Below are 22,188 nucleotides of genomic sequence, written 5' to 3' on the forward strand. Positions count from 1 at the left end.
GAATTTTTTCAACAGGGCTATGTTATTTGTCATCCTCAAAACAGCAATATGGAAATAGTTCCCATTTGTAAAGATTATCAACTCTATGGAGCATACTCTTTAGCTAGACTACTTCCCTTCCTATCTAGGTCTTCTTAGGGAGCCTTTTTCTAAACCTTTTTTGGCCGTAAACCTACATTTATGGCTGAAAATAACTTCATTTACACTTGTCAGAGTAGTAAACTTCATGAGAGCGAGAAGTTTAAGGTGTGTTGAGAGTTTGTGAAGGTCACAAACTTGCATTTTTGTGGATATTGACAAACTCCTCTCAGACCCTTTCCCAAACTGGAAACAATTAGAAATTTGCTCCAGCAGATTGCTGGAGTGAACCCCCATTCTAGGGAGGGATGAGGAACAAAGCATACCCCAAATTCATGAATGTCCAGCGGAATGGATTTCCTACGAGGAAAAATGTTTTGCTCGTACAAAAATCAAAAAAATGAGGGATTGCACAGCAGAGCTCCCATTGCCAATTGTAGCGTACCCATAATCCCACACTGGGGAAATAGCAACTCATAAAAATGTCACAACATTGCCGAAAGCATGCATGGAAACCTGCTATGGGTGCAGCTGTCCAAGTGTACCACCGGCAATGTTTGTGAATTTCAAGAAGTTGTAAATCTACACATGTTTACAGTTATACTCTTACATCTGCAGATATAGTACTTTCGAGTAAATTGACTCCCCTAACTTCGGACCGTCGTTAGAAGAGCATTAAGTACCCAGACCATTTGAAGAAGTTTCGCAATTAAAAGTAGTGCACAATGCTTCTGTTTCGCATGCCTAATGTTACTGTTGCATTAAAGTCACCACTTGTCCAAGTGGGACCTTCTTCCACATCAATGCTACAGAGGTGCAATGAAAGAATAGACTTCGAGATCAATTTGAGCATGGTTCCAGTAATAAGCAAAGTTCACACTCACAAGAAAACACTCACGACTCACCGGCACAATGTGGTTTCTGAGTACTCCTGAGAAAAAGTTAAGCAAGTTATCGACTTAAACTGTGTAAATTCTCACGAGTTACCAGCACCAACTTACACTCTCATAGTAAGCTATGTAACTGCATAAGATTGACCCTCTAAACACTTCTATCGCCTGCAACTTTCAGCTGGCTGCTATACTCAAAGTCAATAGTGGTGACACTTCTCTGGGCTGCTAGTAGAATGGTAATGTGACAGCACTGCTACTTCTCTTTGGGACTACCAAGCTTTTAACGGGACATTTGAAGCATTTCAATAGAGAGCTGTAATTCTCATTATGGGTTGGGTCAGCACAAATATTTTTTCAGTGGGCTGAGCTTTAGCGTCTTAGGAACATCTAAAAGCATTAAAACTCTAAATATAACATGTCACAAATTACTGTATATAGTAACATATGAGACCAGATGACGTTTGGTATGCAGTTAGCTTGTTTTAAAAGAGCATTTTATTATAGTTTGTATTGGAACTATTTCGAAAATATTTGTTGAACCGCAACTACATTTTTGTCATTACACACTCACTCAAAATACTTTAATACAATCGAAATAAAAAAAGAAATGTATCCCATCAAATCACCCAGGCAGACATCACTTACACTCCTGAGTTAAGACTCCAATAGAGTCACACAATGTTGGGTGTCAGTGGTGATAATCATGTGTGAATGGAGAGAACTTGTATCCAACGTGACAAATTGCCTTGGTGCTTAACACTGCCTAAGCCAGATGTTTTCAAATTAGGGGGTGGGCACCCCCCGTGGATGCAGGTCCTGATTTGATCACGAGGGAGGGCAGGCACAGGCTATGTGGAGCATCATACTGAAGACAGTGCTGTGTTTTTAGAGAATCAAAAAGATTGCCTGTGAGTAACTCTATATTGTGCCATCATCACATCTTTTGTCACTCAAGTCCTGACTGGGAGTAGTTGTTGAAGGGACTGATGGGAGGTCCAAATAACCTTCAAACCCGCTTCACATCATTTGTGAAAGAGACTCACTCTTTGGATACTTTAACACTTTAGGGAGCACAGTTTTCTGAGCATAAATCCAATAATTGAACTATTAAGTGTGTTTAGAGATGCGAAATGTATGGACTAATTGAGGAAAAATGTGTTTGTCATTATGGGGACCCGAATCTTTTTTTTTTTTTTTTTTTTTACACGAGAATGGAGTGCAGCATTAAAAAGTTTGAAGACCACTAGCCTAAGGTGTCACTTGGCCACTAACCACTGATCCAGAACTGATACAGAGGAGTAGACCGAAACAACGGCAATCAACCCTTCTCGCGCCCAAACCAGTCATAATGAGCCCTGCCAGAGCAGTGCAAGGTGGGACTGGGAGAAAGGAAGACTGGTCTGCATTACTCGCAAACCTGTGAGATATGTTCACGCCTAGCACCACTGGTACATGCGGAGTGCTGGTATATCTTGGAAATGGGGAGCATTCCTGGCTGCAAGTGCAATCCATGTGCAGTGGTGGCACAAATCCAGGGTTCATGTTGGATCACTGAACCTTGGGCCCAGACAGTGCTCCGATCCCCGTGTACGGTGCCAGAACTAACCACCGCACATTTACACACATGCATGAAACGCTGAACGGTTTAAAAAACGTAACTCTCAAACTTTCCCCCGTCTTAAAATTCAAGATTATGGATGGGAACATTGGTGTTCCAGTGCGAAAGACAGTAGGTGGCATTTGGGAAGGTAGCTATGAATGTTTACAAATCTTCCCAATATATACATTTAATTAAATCGGTTAAAAAATACAACTCGGCAAACTGAGTATTAAAAAAAACAAAATTTCCCCACTAAATATGAGTGCTTAAGGGAGGGAATTTCCTCTCCAGTACAATCACTCTCCAGGTAGGAAAAAAACATTTGTTTGAAGTGCAACCTCACATTTCTGTCATACTTAATCCTGTGGATCGTTCATTTTAAGGCAATCCGCCGTTTACAGTAGCAGAATTTAGTATGAAAATCTGCAACTTACAAACATTTCAGATTTCATGGTTCTTTGTGAATGGGCCTCTCTCAGGTCTTAAGAAATGGTAAACTCAAGATACTTCTTTCGTGCACTGACTTTTAATACCTCATTTGCAACTAATTACTCTTGACATGGTGTATGTACTCTTAATTAATGACTGCCTAATACCCCCATTTTTTCCCTCCAGTTTTTGAATCAGTCAGTGCCTACTTTTTCCACTTTCATTAGAGTATCAGCCCTTAACACAACTATGGTACCTTTGCACATCGTATCTTTTTAGCTCTCTGGCTCCATATTTTCTAAAGAATGGCCTCCATTTACAAGCACTACAGGGCCTTAATTTGAGCAGGTTTTTGTCAGAACTCAGCACCGGAACTCATTTTAAAGAACTCAGTTGAGGTGCTTTCATTCATTACTATGCCCACTAGGCAGTGGCTAAAGAGTTCTACTTTTGTTGAAAAGGAAGCACTACTAACTGAAAGTGACCGGCCACCCTCCATTGTTAGGTTTCACCTTCATGAAATCTTTTGTAATGAAAACAAAAATCTTAAAAAGGGACTTACAGCCTGCCCTTACTTCCCATTTGTTCGTATGCTCGTCACTCTGCTTTCCTTACTTGCTGTTGGTTACAGCATGCTATATCCTGTTGCATTCGTCTTTCTCTTTGTGTGTTTTCTTATCAGTGGGGCTTGGACCATGTACTCCCTTTGAACTTTTCCTCTGCCTTTCATTGTTCTGCTTTGTTTGTGATTAAGTGGGTTTGGCATTTGTATGTAATTTGTGTAGCTCTGCCTTTTACAGTATGTATCTGTTCTTTTGGAATACTTTACATATTTTTAGGTCTCGCCTACTCAGCGCGCATGCGCTGCATAGGAGAGAGACCTAATGCCATCGGCACAGCTTTGGGGGCAAAAACGTGCACGCGTTGCATTGCTTGCAATGGCAACGCGTGCATGTCTGACGATTTCCTTGCGGGAGCACGCTGCGCCATATGGTGACACCATATGGTCGCACGCTCCCGCAAGAGAATCTCGCAGGCCCCCTCCCCTGCGCGATTATAGCAAAAGTAAACAAGCATTGGCATAGCCAATAGGTCTCGCTTTTGGGACCTTATAAGTATGTTTACTTTTGCTATAATCGCGGCACGTAAAGCGCAGGTGCCGCGATTTCTAGCAAAAGTAAAGAAATAGATGTTTTTTTCTATTTCTTTACTTTTGCTATAATCGCAGCACCCGCGCTTTACATGCCGCGATTCTAGCAAAAGTAAATATACTTATAAGGTTCCAAAAGCTAGACCTATTGGCTATGCCAATGCTTGCTTTTATTTAATACACACACTCCACACGATTGTATGTTCTGATCTTCCACTGCCCATGTTGAACCTCCGACGAGACTCGAACCCGGTTCCACAGCATCAAGGTAGGTAACTGGAGCCCTTACACCACATCCTCTCCCCTTGAGATTAGCATATAAAAAGTCTGGCACCCCTTTGGAATGCACAATTATAATTCATTCCCTTTATGCGTCCCAACACAACACCGGCCATCCTGTTTTTGTACGACGCTTGCATTGTTCACAATTGACATAATTTGGCAGTATATATTTTATACAAACACTACCTTTAGCACCTTCAGAGTGCTTAACAGACAGTCTTATCGACATCTTAAAAAACAGAGGATTAGCAGATTTCAAAGCGTGAAGTGGTCTTCATTCTGCGACAAACAGCCTTTTTTGTTTAATAAAGTAAGGGTGCACTTTAGACCAGTTCTCACAAGCCGTCTACTAAATTATATTATAACACACAGAAAGGAGTAGGAAAGTATATATTGTAGGTGGGATGTGCTCAGTGAGAAAAAAAAGAACTGCCCTCACTCACAAAATTGTGACATGCTTCATCACTGGGTTACTAACTGATACCCCAGAGCAGACCAATGCCTGGGGTGGAGCAAAAGGGAAGGGGAAACAATACAAATAATAAGATGTTGGGATCACCAAAGAAAAGTTCAACCAGTGACGGTTAAAACTAGCTCAGATGAGTCCCCACTCAAATTTTTTATTCCTGGGCCATACGGCTGGTTTAAAAACGTGAAGGATGGAGGTGATGGGAGAAGATTAGGATTCCTACACCCCTCCTTACTGCAAAGGTGTCAACATGTTTCTGCCTCTTTAATCGTGCCCACACTGTGGGGTCACTCCGGCATTCATCAGGACCCTCAGGATCCCAAAACGTAATACTCTCCGATCCTGACTTAGGTATCTGTGGAATATGTTCTTTCCAACATTGGTTTTACCTACTTCACACCCTCTTCATAATCGAGTTTCACAGAGTGAATCGCTAGAATTAGCGAGGTATTGGGAGCGACCCCCCGTAGTCAAACTTTTTTTTTTTTAAATTCTGTTTATTATTTTAAGTCAACTTACATCAGACAGTCATCCAACATTAGTATTGCAGTCGATAACCAGTGCCCCAACAAATCATGTGAGTGTACAGTCAGGTCAATTGCACATCATGAAACATTAGTGCAGCACAGAAATTGCCGCCAGTACACAACAGGAATATGCCTCAGCGTCCATAACACTTTATGCACTTCACCTCCCCCTGCCAATCATACTGTCCCCCATAACTAGAGGATCATGTGTGCCAGCAGCAGTTCATGAGGCGGCCACGGTCCTGTCAAGGTCACAAAAAGCCTATCTGTTGGAGAGGACACGATGCCTCCGACTCAACCGTGAGAGCACAACATCCCCCCACTCCTCCCGATGGTAGCAAAAACCACCCTCACTGCGGAGCAAGCATGGCCTCACCTTTCTCCATTCAAAGTCTACACCAGCAGATCCCCCCGGACCCACAGAACTCTGGCGTCCTAATATAAATTAAGTATTCCCTATGGGGGTTGCCCAGGTCCTACCATCGCTAGAAGGGTTATCATTGCATAGCCACAGTGGGGGCCGCTTCATGTGGATGGGACAGCAGGTAACATGTCAATATGGCCCATATGTCCCTAGGCCTAGATGTCACAGGGAGCAGCTCAGCGTATGTAGTTAGTCGTTCCTGGCAAAGCACTAAGTCATCAATCCAGTCCTTAAACTTGGGCGCACGCCCCCTGCCCCAGCAACAAGCCACCTGCCTCTTAGCCATGAGGAGGGCAAGAGCGACGTACCTCCGATGCACCGCCGGCACAGGCTTGACATATCCCAGCAGCGTCATCAATGGTGTGGGTTCCAGCTGTTCATTTGTCATCGAAGCCAATGCTGCAAAAACTTGCCCCCAAAACTCATACACTGCCGGGCAGTTCCATGCCAGATGGAGAAAATCCGCCCCTGGATCCCTATATCTATCACATCTGTCCGAGTCTCGTAAGTGATATCGATGCATTTTGGCTGGTGTATAATATAATCTGTGTAGGTATTTATAATGGAGGATACGAAGCCTACAGCTAGCCAAGACCCTCTCGGTTTGCAAACTACAGTATTCTCACTGGTCATCCGTCAAAACGAAGCCCAATTCGTCGCCCCAGCGTCCCCGAGATGGCGGTGCCGGAGATAAACTCTGCGTATGTACCGCCCGATAAATTATGGAGACCAGCCGCTTACTTCCCTGTAGTCAAACTTTCGTCAAGGTAGGTACACTGCCTGGAAAATCTCCAACTCTTGCTCAATTATATTCACTGGGGTTTTGATGAAACAAAATCTTCTATTGGGATTAGAAAGAATGGAGACTGCATTACACAAAGGCATTTCAAAGGATTTCCTTGCTCTACAGGCTCTCATCAGTTTATCTGTATCTGGTCCTTAAACACAGTAAAAAATGCTGCTTTACATTGAAACAGAAGCTGGCAGTTCTAACAGTGTCTTTGTACAGGTAGATTTCAAACCTGGAGTCAGACAGGCCATGAAGCTAAATGGCAAAAATCCATGCTATAAAAGCAGGAGTCTCACCGTCACAGAGCAATATCTGTTGAAATAACTTGAAATTGTTAAGTTGGGCTTATGTTTGCCCTATCCATGCTACAGGCACATTAACCCACTGAGCGGTCTCACATCCAGCTTTCTTCTACCTATCTGAGTGGAAACTGCGAAGAATCCAAGCAATGACGAGTAACAAAACAGGTTTGGAATGTGAAACAAGTAGCTTTGGCAAGGGGGTGTGTTATAAGCGGCAGCGTGCACTGTGAGAGCAGTTTTTGCTCATCAACAAACCTGTAGTTTTCCCCATGCAGAACAGTCCTGTGTTTGAGTTTGTGCTTCAGAAAGAATCTGAAAACAGACTTTCTATCTTGTCTAAAACTGAAGTCTATTCTCTTAGGGGCTGTGATAAAGAATATCAGAATGGGGCTTACGCTTCATTAACTGGATGTTGCGTTACGGCCAGAGCTGATGACTTTGGAGTGGGGAACTGGCTCGAGTCTTTGCTTTGACTCAACATCCTGTAATTATAGGCAAATCACTTAATATCCCCATGTCTACTGAAAAAGAATGTGTCTAAGTATATTGTAACTGGTTCTCGTGTAAATAAAGCACTCCAATACCTTTGGGTCAAGTTCCCGCAAAATAAAACTGCAAAAAAAAAAAAAATCTACTTCTCTCCATTCCTGATATTAAATTAGCAGGGCCACACAAGAGTACCTTGGAAAACTCCTTAAAAAATACATAAATAAAAATAGACCCCAAACTATGACTGGATTCAATAACAAGCATTGGGACAATCTATTGGTTATGTCAATGTTTTTTTAAGACGTTGCACAGAGACTCTGCCTGCTGTACAATATGGCTTAAAGTGTTTTTTGGGAGAAAGAGCTATGATGTGGGTATCATTGGAGCATTATAGTCATTTTTTAAAAACGTCTAAATATGCTGCGTAACATGTCAAAAAAACATTAACAGAATCAATAGATTTCGTAGAGGCATAAACCTATTGGCTTTGCCAGTGCTTGTTTTATGGTATGAATGCAGCTGCTGCCATAGCACAGAGAACAGTGCTGCATGATCCCCGCCATGTCCAAAAGCAGTAGGAGTCACCAAGACCGTGTCCTGCCTCCTCCGCAACACCTACTGATTAATTTAGTGATGAAGGACCCACTGCCTGCCCCAGCATTGACAGGGTGGACATATTTAGAAACCAACCCAAAGGAAATATGAGTAATCAAGTTGACACATGGTTATTGTGTAAATTATTCTGCCATGTTTTTATTTTACTATTATAAAAAATTTTAATTCTAGTACTTGAAGTTTGTTTTCTATTACAAATCGAAAATACAAGACCCAACAGCATGGGACAATCTGCTCATACAAGACAAGGAAGCACTCTGGATCAGTCCATTTCTGTATAAAATAAAGATGCCGCTCATGTGAAACAAACTGCAAAAAGTAATTTAGCGATGGCATTTTTATAGTGTTGTTGAAAAGGATTGGTGGATCAATGTAGCAACAGTACAGTGCTCTAGGGCTCAGATAAGAACAATGTCAGGTAAATGGAAAATACGAGAAGGGGGGGGGGGGCAGTGGACACAACCAGCAGCAGGCGGAGTGCAGCACCTCCTACAAAATTGTCTGGATCCTCTCACTTTTTTACATTTACAATTTAAGCAATGAACACTCCTCGCCACCTGTCAGACAGATCGTTTCTGGCTGACCTTCAAATCAACCATAAAGACTCTGCCGCTCAACAGGTTTATCAGTCTTACTTAAGATAGCTAAAGGCATCACACAAGACCGCAGCTCGCCTCCGACCCATGTCTCTGGTCAGCTGGTCAAAAACTCAATTTGGAAAAACTACATTAGGGTACTTAATAGATCTTTGTGGGAAAGCCAATTCATCTAACAAAATTACTAATACAGGGTCTTGCGAAACCACACTACCTTGGAACTCACAACTCTTTCTTTTAGTTTAAAGGAGTTTGAGGAGCGGAGAACGGCCGACTTTAGAGCTGGGGAAACAGGTTCGAGCCTCGGCGTCGGCCAACATCCTGAGATTCGGGGCAAATCACTTAGGGGCATATTAACAAGCCAGGGGATAAAATTATCGCCGCTTTAGCGGCAGAAAACTGCCGCTAAAACGGCGATAATGGGCTTGATAATATGCTCTATGGACTTCCAATTGAAGCCCATGTTAGATGTGAAGGGCATCTAACATGGGCTTCAATTGGAATTCCATAGAGCATATTATCAAGCCCATTATCGCCGTTTTAGCCATGCCTGCCAAATATGAATGTGTCCTTGTGTAACGTAACCGGTGCTCATGTAAAGCGCTCCAATACCTTCGGGTCGGTTCGCGCTATAAAAATCTGCAAAGATAAATAAATATCTGACCTTGTGAAATATTCCATTACTTTCAACATAACTGATGGGAGTGGAAATGGCGTATACTTGGCAACCTTCAGTCTTGTCCTACTTTTGTTTTTAAAGTGGGTGGACATCTATATTTTCTTTCCACCGAGTGGCAAGGGTGAGGACATCATGGACAAATATTTTCCATAGTGGCGGGTGTCTCCTACCTATCTATGCCTTGTAGCAGTACAAAGAAAACCTAAATCCCACCCTAAATAGAATATATGTGGGGCACACATGAACTGTCAGAATGGCACCTTCCAGTGTTAGCATTAACAGGCAAGTGCTTTATATGTGCGGGTGGGTACCTGCATTCATTTTTCGGGAACGGTACTTATGTATCGTCATCAAACTTTGATCCAGGGCAAGACAGAGAAAAAGACAGAGGAATAGAAGGACAAACTTAGGACAGCAGTGACAGGTGAAACAGCAGGAATGAGACGGAACATGCAAGCAAAAGAGCCCGGAAGTGCAGGGGGCGGAAGAAAGAGGCATTAGGTGGAATCAAGAATAGAATGCGGAGGAGAGGAGCTACCTGCCCCCTCCATTTATTAATTTGACTTTTTAGGAAATGCTGCTAGCATGTTAACTATTAGAGTCACAACTTCCAGTGCCAACATACGGCGTGCACATGAGCTATCGTCATCCTTCTGCGGCGCCAGCTTGGGGAGTCCAAGGGGAATACCGAAATCTATATTTTCAGGGCTAATATGCTGCGTACACTGTAAATACCAACATCATATACTAGAACACCGGCAGAGAGTATGTGCAAGAGCTTTGGAAGCGAAATAATAAAATGTTTACATGTGACATACATGGTAATTGTCAGAGTCCTGTATTACATCGCTGACATGTTGAAACTCGAAAAAGTTATTAAAATTACCAAAATGCTGAAGACAAAGGAACAATCGAAATGATATCTTACAGCGCCACCGCGTGACGAGCTCAAGAACTGCAACTATGTTTCCTGACGGTGCCAGCACAGGGCACACAGAGCGACAAACAAGAGAGACACCAATAGCATGCGAAAAGTACCATCGTGTTTACAGGTAGGCAGGGGCACTGTAATTATGCGGCAGAGGACGACCCACTTTTTTAGCAGCGTAAACTACACTATAACAAGAAAAGGCAAATTATGCTGTGTAATGCGGCACATTCTGTGATAATATTACTCAATTGTTGCCAACTTTACACATAGTTATACTATCTGGGGAAACATTTAACATCATTAGTACGAATTTAACACCGAAATACAACGCAATAATCAACTGAAAGATGCCCAGGCAACCTTTGCGAAGGGTCTTCCAGTGCACAGGTAAATGTCTCACCGTTTGGGCAGGAGAATTTGTACTGGAGCAGGGACAAGACTGACTTGAATGAGGCTGATCCCTACCTTGGGGGACAAAGTGAGCTAAAAATGATGGACTGGAATGAAGCCCAAGTGACAGTCACTGGTCGAAATTTCAGCAAGGATTCCACCTATACCCATTGTTACAACCTAGTCAGTGTGTGCTTGAGTGGCACACTGAAACACTGTAATTCTAATAAGTTGAAGTAACTTTGGGACAATAACACTGTATATGCAGTTGTTTTTAGACATATGTCTGATTTATTTTAAACATACAAAGCATTTTACTGGGGATGTAATCATTATCTTTACCAACATAGTCATCCTGGCAGGATTACAACACGGGCTAAAAACTCAACTGTAAATGTCCTGAGATTGGGAGGTAGGAACAAATAGAGAACATTAGCAATTATAATAATTAAAGTTCTGATACAAGATGAAACTCCACAAACACACAATCATTGTGAATACTGTCCCCTGTCTCTCAGAAATACAAACAAAATATTAACCAAAATCTTGTCCTTTTGGATGAATAAGAATGCCCATAATCTGCGCAGTGTCTTTACTCCTCCGCCTGCTACAGTCGCCGTTTAACGCAGCAGATGTCTTCCTGGATGCTACTAAAGCCTTTGATTCACTGAGTGGAGCTATCCGTTAGTGACTCGTGTACGAATGGGCATGGGCAATCGTTTCTTTGGCTGGATTAATCCTCTGCGCAAGCTGTCCACCACTTGTGTCAAATCAATAGCACCTATTCTGCATCCGGTCCAAACAACAGGGGTTCTAGGAGGGGCTGCCCACTTCTACCTATTTTAGTTGCCATTCCTCTTGAGTGACTGGGGTGCACTCTTTGCCAATACCACTCAAAATGTGGTTAGATTTCAGATCACACTCACATCATCAAGCTCTGTCTCACTGGCCATGAATCATCTATCAGATTTGGTTTTCTAGTAGGCATTTTAATAACCTGGGGCAAAATCGGTCATATTCCCATTGACTCTGGGCACCAAAAAATGCAACCTTGACTTCCCTCTGGAGAGGGTGGGAGGGGACATTGGTTGAGTACCTGGAGATTTTGATTAGCTGCGATTCAAAGGTAGTCCTCAAACGTCAGTATGAGTGACACACGGTAAAATAGAGTAACAGGCGAACCGATGGAGCTGTCCTTGTCAAGCTGCATTTATACTCGTTTCTGAACATTCTGGTCATTCGAACTAAGCAGTTCTTCATTGAATTGTGGGCACTCATGATCAGTCAGGCAAGCGACTGAAAACAGTCCAGAAGTGGGTGGGTTACCCTCACACTACCTTATGGAGAGACTGGATACTCCACACCTGGCTTCAAACTATGTTATCTCTGTGCCCAGGCGCACTTGCACTTTCTGGTTCTATCCTCTCTGCTTTCATCAGACCCTTAACCACTTCTAAATATTAAGGCCCTAATACCGCATTTATATATCACACATGATAAAAAAACAATACCGTGGAGTTTGTTATTTATCGAGTGTGCTAAGTAACACCAATAAATAGTTTTTGGGGAACAAAATATGTATTTTTGTGCTACCTGCACCAAAATCTGCTTGGTGTGATAAATACCACACACTTTCCCCCTTTTAAATTCTGACAGGTATGACCTGCCGAAATTTAATGAAGGGTGAAATATTTAATGTGCCCCGTAATTACCAGATGCATTCCATAATATCCAACTCTAAATTCTGATCCTTGCTCAAACAGGAGTTTAGGCAGGGACCGGAACATTCTGACCACCTTGTAATCAGGGCCTAAAAATGTTGCTTTACACGGTGAAGGCTAGGCAATGATTTCCTTACTATACAGTTCCATTGAGGAGGAAGAGGTGCAGGATAATCTGAGGGCCAGAGAGTGATGGAGGAGGACTGAGGAAGAACTTTTACAGATAAGTAGTGTACTTTCTGTTGCACCAAAACTAGGCTGCGTCCTACCACGGCTGAATAGTGTCATGAGTACTTCAAGGATATCACCGTCATGTAGCCGCACCACTCCATCTCACTCCCTTGATGGCCCTTCTGGGATACATCAGAGATGTAACATGAAAGGTCTTTAGTTAACAGCAACTGCACCGCTTCGGGCAAGGAGGTGAGGTCTATGTGCTGGAAGCGAGACGCAGCAAGGCAACCCAGGAGTAGTTAAAGGATCTCACATCCTGTGATAACACAATGGATATCCATGTGTCAACACTACCACAGGCAGTCAGGCCAAGAGGCATATGGGCCCCTAAGCACACTTTTGGTTAAGTCAAGACAGAGGCCTGGAGCGGTTCTCAAATGCAAAAGGACAATAGTTATCCCATAAGTGATGGGTGTAGGACTTCAGAAATCTCATGTCTGTATTTGTCTCAGTCTTGATCCTAAAAGCTGCTTCTGATTAGAGGGCCGAGTCAGATAGAGGGGCGGATGAACAATGTAAAAGGTGTCAGACATTGTAAACCTAATCACCTTAAAGTCACATTAGAGTTCATAACTCGGCCTATTTGAGAATCTTAGCCATTATTACGTACTATGCACCTTGTATAACTGCATTCTGTTTTTCTAAAGTGTGTACACTTTATTCCACTTTCTTTTCACAATAAAAGTGAATATTTTTTGACTGACATTAGATCTAATAAATGGTATCTATTGTTAACAAACTGAGGAGTAGAAAGGTGGTAGTTGTTATTGAATTAAAAGTTAGCACCTAAACTTTCTTACTGATTTATCGCTGCAGTTACTATTTTTTTTCCCAAAATGTAGTTAAACATAAGGGCTAAAATATTAACAGCAATAGGTGCCAAATGACTTTCGTATTTGCATTTTTTTGCAAAATAAAACCCAGCTTCAAAAGGCACTGGGGACAACAGTAAATCACCACATATCAGGTAGAAACCAAATAGTTTCTACTTCTGGTTCCTTAGTCCTGGAGAAAGGCATACCGATCCATCAAACAGGCCGAAACGTAGTCAATATTTTAAATTGTAGGTCAGAAAAAAGGGCAATTTCACAAACAGTTAAGGGTTTAGTACAATTATGTTAAGCAGTCTGCTCAAAGCACTAAAGGCTTGGTAGTCATCACTTGCGTTTGACTTAAATACATGTAATAGTACGCTTAAATAAACATGTGTTTCTACAGTAATCCGATTACACAGGTGACTTCACCTCTGCTATTTCGAACAAAAGGACGCTGGTCCAAACATAATTGTCATGCTGTGGTTAACACCCAATCTAAAAATAATAATCTTTTACAAAGGAAGACCACAAAACGTCTGACGGAAAATGCTTACGTTGATTTTATCATTAAAACTTTGTGAATATGATTTTACAACTTTAAGGGGTGGATCGTGCTCTTACAGACACCTAGAATGATAAATAATGCTGGGTAGGATTTCTTTTGACTTCGGATGATAGAAATCTGTTCAATATAGTGTGGTACACCAGGTGGGCGTGTTGGATTTAGTTCGACTTTGAACTAAGCTGGGTCAATTTCATTCAAAAGGTCTCAAACCCTTACTAGATGCTACGGTAGGAGAAACGTTGCGGCATATGGAACCTACCCAGGTAAATGAAATGAAATAATATTTATAGAGCTCGTGGTTACCCAGAGGCATCCCAGCGCTAGCAGGCACTCAGTGAGGAACAAAGAATTACTGAAAAAGAAAGGTTTTCACCAATTTTCTGAACGTAAGATGATCTGGTTCAGAGCGTAAATGTAGTGGAATACGGTTCCACAATTTGGCCCCATTATATGAAAACATTCGGCCTCCACTGCGAGCACGTTTGATCTTAGGTACAGCAATTAAGCCTTTGCTCCCTGACCTAAGATTACGATTAGGGACATATCGCCGATTCCAAGAGCGGATCAGGGGCGGGCCCCTTCCTGCCAAGGTTTTATGGATAATACAGAGCGCTTTAAATTGTTCTCTTTGCTGGACAGGAAGCCAGTGGAGAATATCGAGGGCCGGCTTAGCCGAGGTCCATTTAGGGATGTTCATCAGCATGCGAGCTGCCCAATTCTGTACAATTTGAAGTCTATTAATTGTAGCCTGGGGGGCTCCAAGGTAAATTGCGTTAGCGTAATCCAGCCGCGACAATACAATGGCTTGTACAAGTAAACGTCTTGCTAGAAATGGCAACAATGGCAGTACCTTTCTAGTCTCCAGAGCAGTCCATAACAGTTCGCTGCTACTTTACATGATTGTACCTTAAAATCTAAGTTACAATCCATCCAAACTCCTAGACTCTTAATGCAGCTCTTTGGGACTGGGGGGGAACCCAAGCAGCTGGGCCACAGATGGTGAATATCAGAGGGAGCCGATTTCCCAAAGAGCATGAGCTCAGTTTTAGACCCATTAAGCTTCAAGAAAGAGCTGCTCATCCAATCAAAAACCACCTGAAGGCAAGCTGCCAGATCAGGGTCTGAGTGATTTGGCTGCTTCAAGGAGACAATCAATTGAGTATCGTCGGCATAAGAAACCACCTGTATCCCAAAAGGGAGGATGGCTTCTGCTAGCGAACTCATATACACATTAAACATCGTGGGGCTCAGGGAAGATCCCAAGGGACTGAGTACCATTAACAACCCTTCCTTTGGGGATAGAAAAGCTCTTGGGTGGATCCAAGCAAAGACTGCTCTTTGCAGACTGAAAACTAACTGACTAACTGAAAACTCACTGCACTCCAGCATTGACAGCAGAGATGTAAACCAATCACTGTTGACCAGTGCGTAGGATGAGGACCATACCAAGTGCTTCAAAGGACCAGTCGACACCCTATCTGGCCGGCTCAGGATCTCACTTCACTTCAAGTAAGAGTATATCAAGTTGAAATACCTCATTACGTCATTTTCGTGCCACTCCCCCTAAACAGATATTTGATTTAGGCATATTTCCTGTTAAGCTCATACTAAATCATTTTGTTAGTAAAAGGATTTGTTAAAGGCAGTGCTTAATTTGTACCAGCGGTTAGGCCCATTTTTGAAGACCAGGTTTTATTTTCCATCATCAGTCTGACTGAATCAGCAGAGATACAAAGGCAGCAACAGGAGAAAAAGAAGGGAGAATATAAAAAAATAGCAAAACAACGAAAGGGAGAAAATGAGGAGGAAAAGAATCTACAAGAGTGGGATAAAGGGATTGGACGTGTGGAGTGGTGGAATAAAGAGGCATGAAGTAGAATAAAGATGAGGCAACCCTGGTCTCTGGCAATGTTAGCATTTGGCAGTATCGGCCCCTAAGAAAGCCTGTCTATTAACACACTTTATTATTATTATTTTTTTAGTAAATTGAATACTGCATAAACTGATATTCTGAAATAAACGCTATTTCATCAGATCAAATCTAAAGGGATAGAGTGTATTATTCGTTATTATGGATATGAAAAATGAAAACATTCCAGGCAGTTGAGGGGGCAAGAAAGAGAGCAAGACTTTTCAATCAGAAGATATCATTTTGTTGTGTAACACACAATTAAAATGGGCACCGGTTCGTTAAGCAGCATTCCTTTTCTTAACTAGCTATACAATACAATTGTTCTATTGCACCTAATCAGTCATAAACCTCCCCTGTCCTTCGTAATAGCTGCTACCACCTCAGATCAAGGGCTGGTCTGTGCATGGTCACTTGCTAAATTCGACGGAGGCCCAGCAATTACGAACGTGATGTGCAGAACTACTAATGTTTGTGTGTTGATCAGTTCGATTGGGCATCTAATTGGCCTCTCACTTCTCTGACTAAGTGGAGTGGTGTGGCTCACTGGTTAGAGGCAGCAGACCCGGAAGCAGAGGACGGCCCGGGACCAGGGTTCAATTCCCGACGCGGCAGGGTCGTGGACCAGAGCCAGCGGCCTTGATAATTCTCACCTCGGTGCCTACTCTAACCAGGGATCACACTCGGCAACTCTGGGCATTAGCTTGCCTCATCTCCACAACGGCCTCCCACATTCGCCGGGGATGCCTGGTTTCACCTTGGAGATACCCAGGAGGGACCATCTCACAGGGATAGCCAGGACAGGTTCCCCAGCGGTCTACAGCGCCAGGACGCCTCAGGGCAGCAGTGCGCTTTACAAGACGCATACATTTACATTTACTAATATTTATTTTTGTAGGTTAAGGGCCGCCATGAGTTTCTTGCCATGATAGGCCAACCTGTACAACACTTTAGGATTTTTACTTTATCAGTAGGTAAGAAAATAGTGCAGAATAATTATCTTTAGAAAGTGACTATTGGCTATTCATTTTTTGGAAAGGAGGACCTGATGCGGAGACAGAACAGAAGCTGTATTTGATTACTTATATACAGAGATATTTTAAGGCATGGGCAAAGTGGGCTCTGGCCCAGAGCCCCAGCCTTTCAGGCCCCCCCCGATAGAGCCAGCTCTGTCCCGCAGAGAATCTTTCCCTAATGACCTAGCATAATCGTTTGTTTTAAATACCATTTTCTGTTAATTTACTTTTAATGTGGGTGATGAGTGAGAATCTATAACAGACATTTTGCAATTTTCTCTGGATATTTGGTGTAAACACATTAAGAATTTAGACAAGTATGCCAGTGCACTATCAGTGACTACACCAAAGAGGGAATGAAAGAGCTGAAACTGGATCGTAAATTGAAATCTGTTCCAAACAGGGGCCCCCAAAATATGTTTGGCACAGGGCCCCCAAAATCCTGAAGATATCCCCGCTTGTATTTGTAATTATAGCTCAGTTTGGGGATGAATAGTGCCTTTACTTATTATATGTAATAACTAGACCTACTAAAATGCATAATTAAGTATTGTATTTCTAAATATGCTGCAGTAGGTAGGTTAGAGTTGTATAAATGGCAAACTTGAGTTAAAAAATAGGGACTTTTTAATAAAGGCCTAATTCAGCGAAACAACAAAATAAAGAAAACTGTTTTAATTTAAATGGAGGTTAATCTCCATTCAATGGGTGGGTGCCGACTTCAGAAAGAGTTCTTGAATCAATCTGCATTAATTTCACACGTGGGGTGACGCACGGAAATACTCTGCATGCCTTTACCACGCATATGCTTTTACCACGTATGCCCTTTTCACCTGGGAATGTTTGCGTTCGAATTCGAATTAAATCCTTCTATTCGCACTGAAAAGGCTTATTTTGCAAAAACATTATTGCTTGCTTCAGTAGATAGCTGTCAGCTGGCCACATTCACAAGGATGAGTTTCTGCTCCTCCTGGTTTTTGACCTAAAAACACTAAGCACACTGGGAACAGTAGTTTCCCTTTCCCCAGTACGCATACGGGCTGCACGCCCAGCATGCTTAGTGTGGTTGGTTGAAAACTCAAGCGTGGCTGAAGGATACCCTCGTGACGTGGCCAGGTAACGGCGGTGCAGTAGTTGCAGTTTATTTATATCTGTTTTCAGTTCCGTTGTTGCCTTATGAATCCCCAGGAGTCAATGTTCTCACTCTGTCTTGTGTGTAGAACGCCCATTTATTTCCTTGTCAATCTAATGCATTCTGGGCATTGTAGTGTTGATTTGCTTCCATTCAATGAAGTCTAGAACACACCTGGTAGAAAAGTTTGTAGGTGCCGGGTCTAAAACGGGAAACCATGTCTCTCGTTAAATGGAGCTCTGTGGTCACGCCAAGAAACAGCCTTTTCAACGAGGTTCTTACCATGTTGTACCTCTACCACGCATGCTTTTATAACGCAGATCCTTTTACAACATATGCCTTTACCACGCATTTAAAGTAAGTTCAGGGGTGTGGGGGGTCTTCCCCACCCATACTTTGTTTATATATAAAGATATATATACACATAAACAATGTGTGGTAAAGACATACGTTGTAAAAGCATATGCTTTCTAAAAAATAAAATGTGGGGTAAAAAGATGCGTGGTAAAGACATGCAGAGTATTTCCCTGCGTTGTTCCGCCATACAGTCAGTCCTAATTTAGTGATCTAAGCATTTGCTGATGCCATCACGTGTTCGCTCCATCTGAATGATGTGAAGGCGGTCAGGGCCAGCTTGTAATTTCATGCTTCTAGGTCAATAAACTGGATAACGATAACTCCTAACATTTCAGAGCTTGGGCACAGCGGACTCTGCAGGGTCAAGCAATATGCAAAGGAGCAACTCATGCCTGACACAGAATAACTTGAGCGCTGTGGACTGAAGTCCGTGCAATCAAGCCTTCTTGTTACAGTCCCACGTGGTAGAGAAGAGGAATGTTAAACACGGGGCCCCAAACTCGGTTTTGGCATCGCTTAAAAACTAGTTCTTCTGGTTTTAATGTGGACAATTATGGGTCTGAGTCAGGCTGCAGATGAGCTACCGTGAAAATAAAGGAATGATCGCTGATGGGCCAGACGGTTACATCAACTCACTAGGCAGACAGAGAAGGGAGACAATTCAGAGAAACTCACTCAGTGAAGGGGTCGCCACCGCTCTATACAAGAAGTGCAGATAAGTATCGAATCCAGACATATCGTGTGTCCTGCACTGCCTGTTTACAGGCCTTTTACAACAGTGAGAGGCAGTATAAACAATGCAGGTGGTGCTGTTTTCTTTGGACCCGTCCATATGGGTGGGTGGGGGCGGTAATGGGGGGGTTCCAGAACAATATTCTCAATTTTACATCTCATAGGAAACTTTGCTCTCATTTCCAGAAAAAAAATAACCCATTGAATAGAATGGGAAGAAATGGACACGAAATTGGGAGTTATATTCCTATGAATGCCATTGATTGGATTGGTGTAAATCCATTCTGCAGCTTTTGAGATATTTATGTCACAATACGATGTTGGGTAGCTTTCAAAGAGTGAATTATAGGACTGTCTTGATATCGGTTTATACCTTTACCAGAGTTTCTCAAATATGCACATATTTTAAACATTAACACAGAAGTTCAGGTACTCTGTATTCAGAGTTCTTACTTGCTCCTGAGAAGGGCTGGTACTCTCCCATTAACTGTTTTCCAGCAGTCCTGAAAAGGGCAGATACTCTCTCTTTCAGATTAAATAAATGCAAGTTGCCCCCCCCCCACCCCACCCCCAACAGGATATTGCGGCATGGATTAGGAAATCTTGCGGCATTAAAATGGAAATCTTGCAGCAGACCATTACATTATTGCATCATTTTTGCAGCACCTTATTGTAGTGCCATTTCATAGTTATGTCCTAATAAAATGAGAATATGCATGAAAAAACGTGGTGTAAGCCCTCCTAATCACACAACATGTCTGTCACCTACGATCTAATCTCCTCCTGCAAGATTTAATGAAAATGTATTAACCTTGGATGTTATAAATAGATACCCAGCTGCTCGCTGCACTGAATTGCACAGCGAGAAACTGCAAAAATAAAATCAGGGTTCAATCCTGGTTTCCTCTTTGACCAAACTGTGTGCTCTAAGGTAATGCTTTATTTCACTGAGCTTTTTTTGTTTTTATTACCAGATATGAGAGCACCTTCAAATATGTGTGTTAAGGATGTGAGCTGCACACAAAAATCTCTTGTGTTTGCTGTAATAATCTATAATACTGCTCCAGCTTCCTGCTCGACCAAATTGTGTGATCTTACGCAAATACTTTTTCACTAAACCTCATTAATATTTATTACAGATATGAGAGCATCTTCAATGATATGAGCTGAGCATGTGCACTCTACCGAAACCTCTCTTGCATATGGTTTGATTGATTATAATGTGGTCTTATCTATAATAGCAATATAGATCACATGTAGTGGGCATGTGACAACTGACTAGTCTCTTGGGGTCAGATGTACGTCCCTCGGAGCTTGCGAATTGCAATTTGTATTTTTTTGCGACTTGCAAACAGTGACGTACAACAGTGTCTGAGACACTGTTTGCGATTCCCAAATGGGTCGCAAAGGACCTGCCCCATTAATATTCATGAGGCAGGTTGCATTTTGCGACCCATTGGGAATGGCCAGTACTCACAGGGATGGTGACCTGCTAGGGTGTATGCATATATATATATATATATTTTGTTTAATGTCAACTGCACTCTCCATTACAATGGTATATTTCCTTGTTTGATCTGTCTATAACTTTACCCCCCCTCCATGGATGGATCTGCACCAATTTTGGCAATCACAAGAAGAGTCGGCTAAGTCAGGCATGCCAATTTTCAATTCTTCGCCGCATTTTCGATGACGTTTACATATGCGTGCTATCAGGGTGGATCATATCGCTCAGGCTGCACACAAGAAAAGTTTAAATCCATGAAATTACCAGCACAAAGCAAAGATTTGGAGAATTAAAAATGGTGTGCACTGTACCACGTTTTTAGGTCTCGCCTGAGCCAGCGCTTTAGCGCTGCTCTGGCAAAACTTATAGTAAGCGAGTTTTGGAAGTGCAAACAGTGGCTTTTCAGGCCTCCAAATACAGTGCATGTGCGCCGTCCGGGCGCGCGCACCATTTGGAGGCCTGAAAGCACTCGTTTGCTTTCACTTTCGCCGTGATGTGATCGCGATCGCGATCACTTTCAGCGCACCATTTGGCAGCCTGCGTGCCCGCCCCCACTCCCCCCTCCCACGCCCTCTTCATCAGCTTCAGTGCGCGCTTGTTTTGCATTACGCCACTGTTCTCTGCACAGTACAGCAAACATGACTCTGGAGCAGCAACCGCAGTCCAACAGGCTGTTAGGGACTTGGCTTTATTATATCGTAACAAAGCGTTTTTACGACTCTCCTAATACAATATGCACCTCCCATCACTTCCTCCATAGGAGGATAATTCGAGGTCTACTCCCAGTGTCCCACATACGAAGATTAACATCAGTAGCGCACCATTTGGCAGCCTGCGTGCCCGCCCCCACTACCCCCTCCCACTCCCTCTTCGTCAGCTTCAGTGCGCGCTTGTTTTGCATTACGCCACTGTTCTCTGCACAGTACAGCAAACATGACTCTGGAGCAGCAACCGCAGTCCAACAGGCTGTTAGGGACTTGCCTTTATTATATCATAACAAAGCGTTTTTACGACTCTCCTAATACAGTATGCACCTCCCATCACTTCCTCCATAGGAGGATAATTCGATGTCTACTCCCGGTGTCCCACATACGAGAATTAACATCAGTATGTGCATTTCGCTACATCAGGGGACCAAGTTGCCACATCTGACATCTGACACCTTGATGGATGGTTCTTCTGTTTTTAGAAAAAAAAAAAAATTTGCAGTTTTATATCGCACAAACTCGACCCCAAAGTATTGTAGGGCTTTACATGAGCAGCAGTTACGTTACACAATGACTCATTAATTGTTTTGTTAGAGCCCATGCCCAGACTCGAACTTGGTTCCCTCCCTCTGAAGACGGCAGCTCTGGACATTACGCCAGAAAAGCTCCACAAATGCCCCTCTCCTGACTCCGGGGCTTTATCTCGCCGGGCTGGACACCGCCCTGGGAGGGCAGTCTGCGGAGCTCATATCCTACAGCAGGCATGGTTTATCAGAAGACCCTGATAATTGGCAGTAATACACTCACTCGGCGACGAGCTGCCACCCGCAGCTTCTCTACCCCGTAGTC

The 22,188-nt window shown here is 42.8% G+C and overlaps 1 protein-coding gene across 5 annotated transcripts in view; it reads right to left on the reverse strand.

The window, feature by feature from the left end:
• ARHGAP40 (Rho GTPase activating protein 40) overlaps positions 1 to 22,188 on the reverse strand; it is a 367,732-nt gene that overhangs the window by 66,638 nt on the left and 278,906 nt on the right. The gene's annotated exons all lie outside the window — the stretch shown is intronic.

This window comes from Triturus cristatus, chromosome 7 (assembly GCF_964204655.1).
Source record: "Triturus cristatus chromosome 7, aTriCri1.1, whole genome shotgun sequence".
Taxonomy (NCBI): Eukaryota; Metazoa; Chordata; class Amphibia; order Caudata; family Salamandridae; genus Triturus; species Triturus cristatus.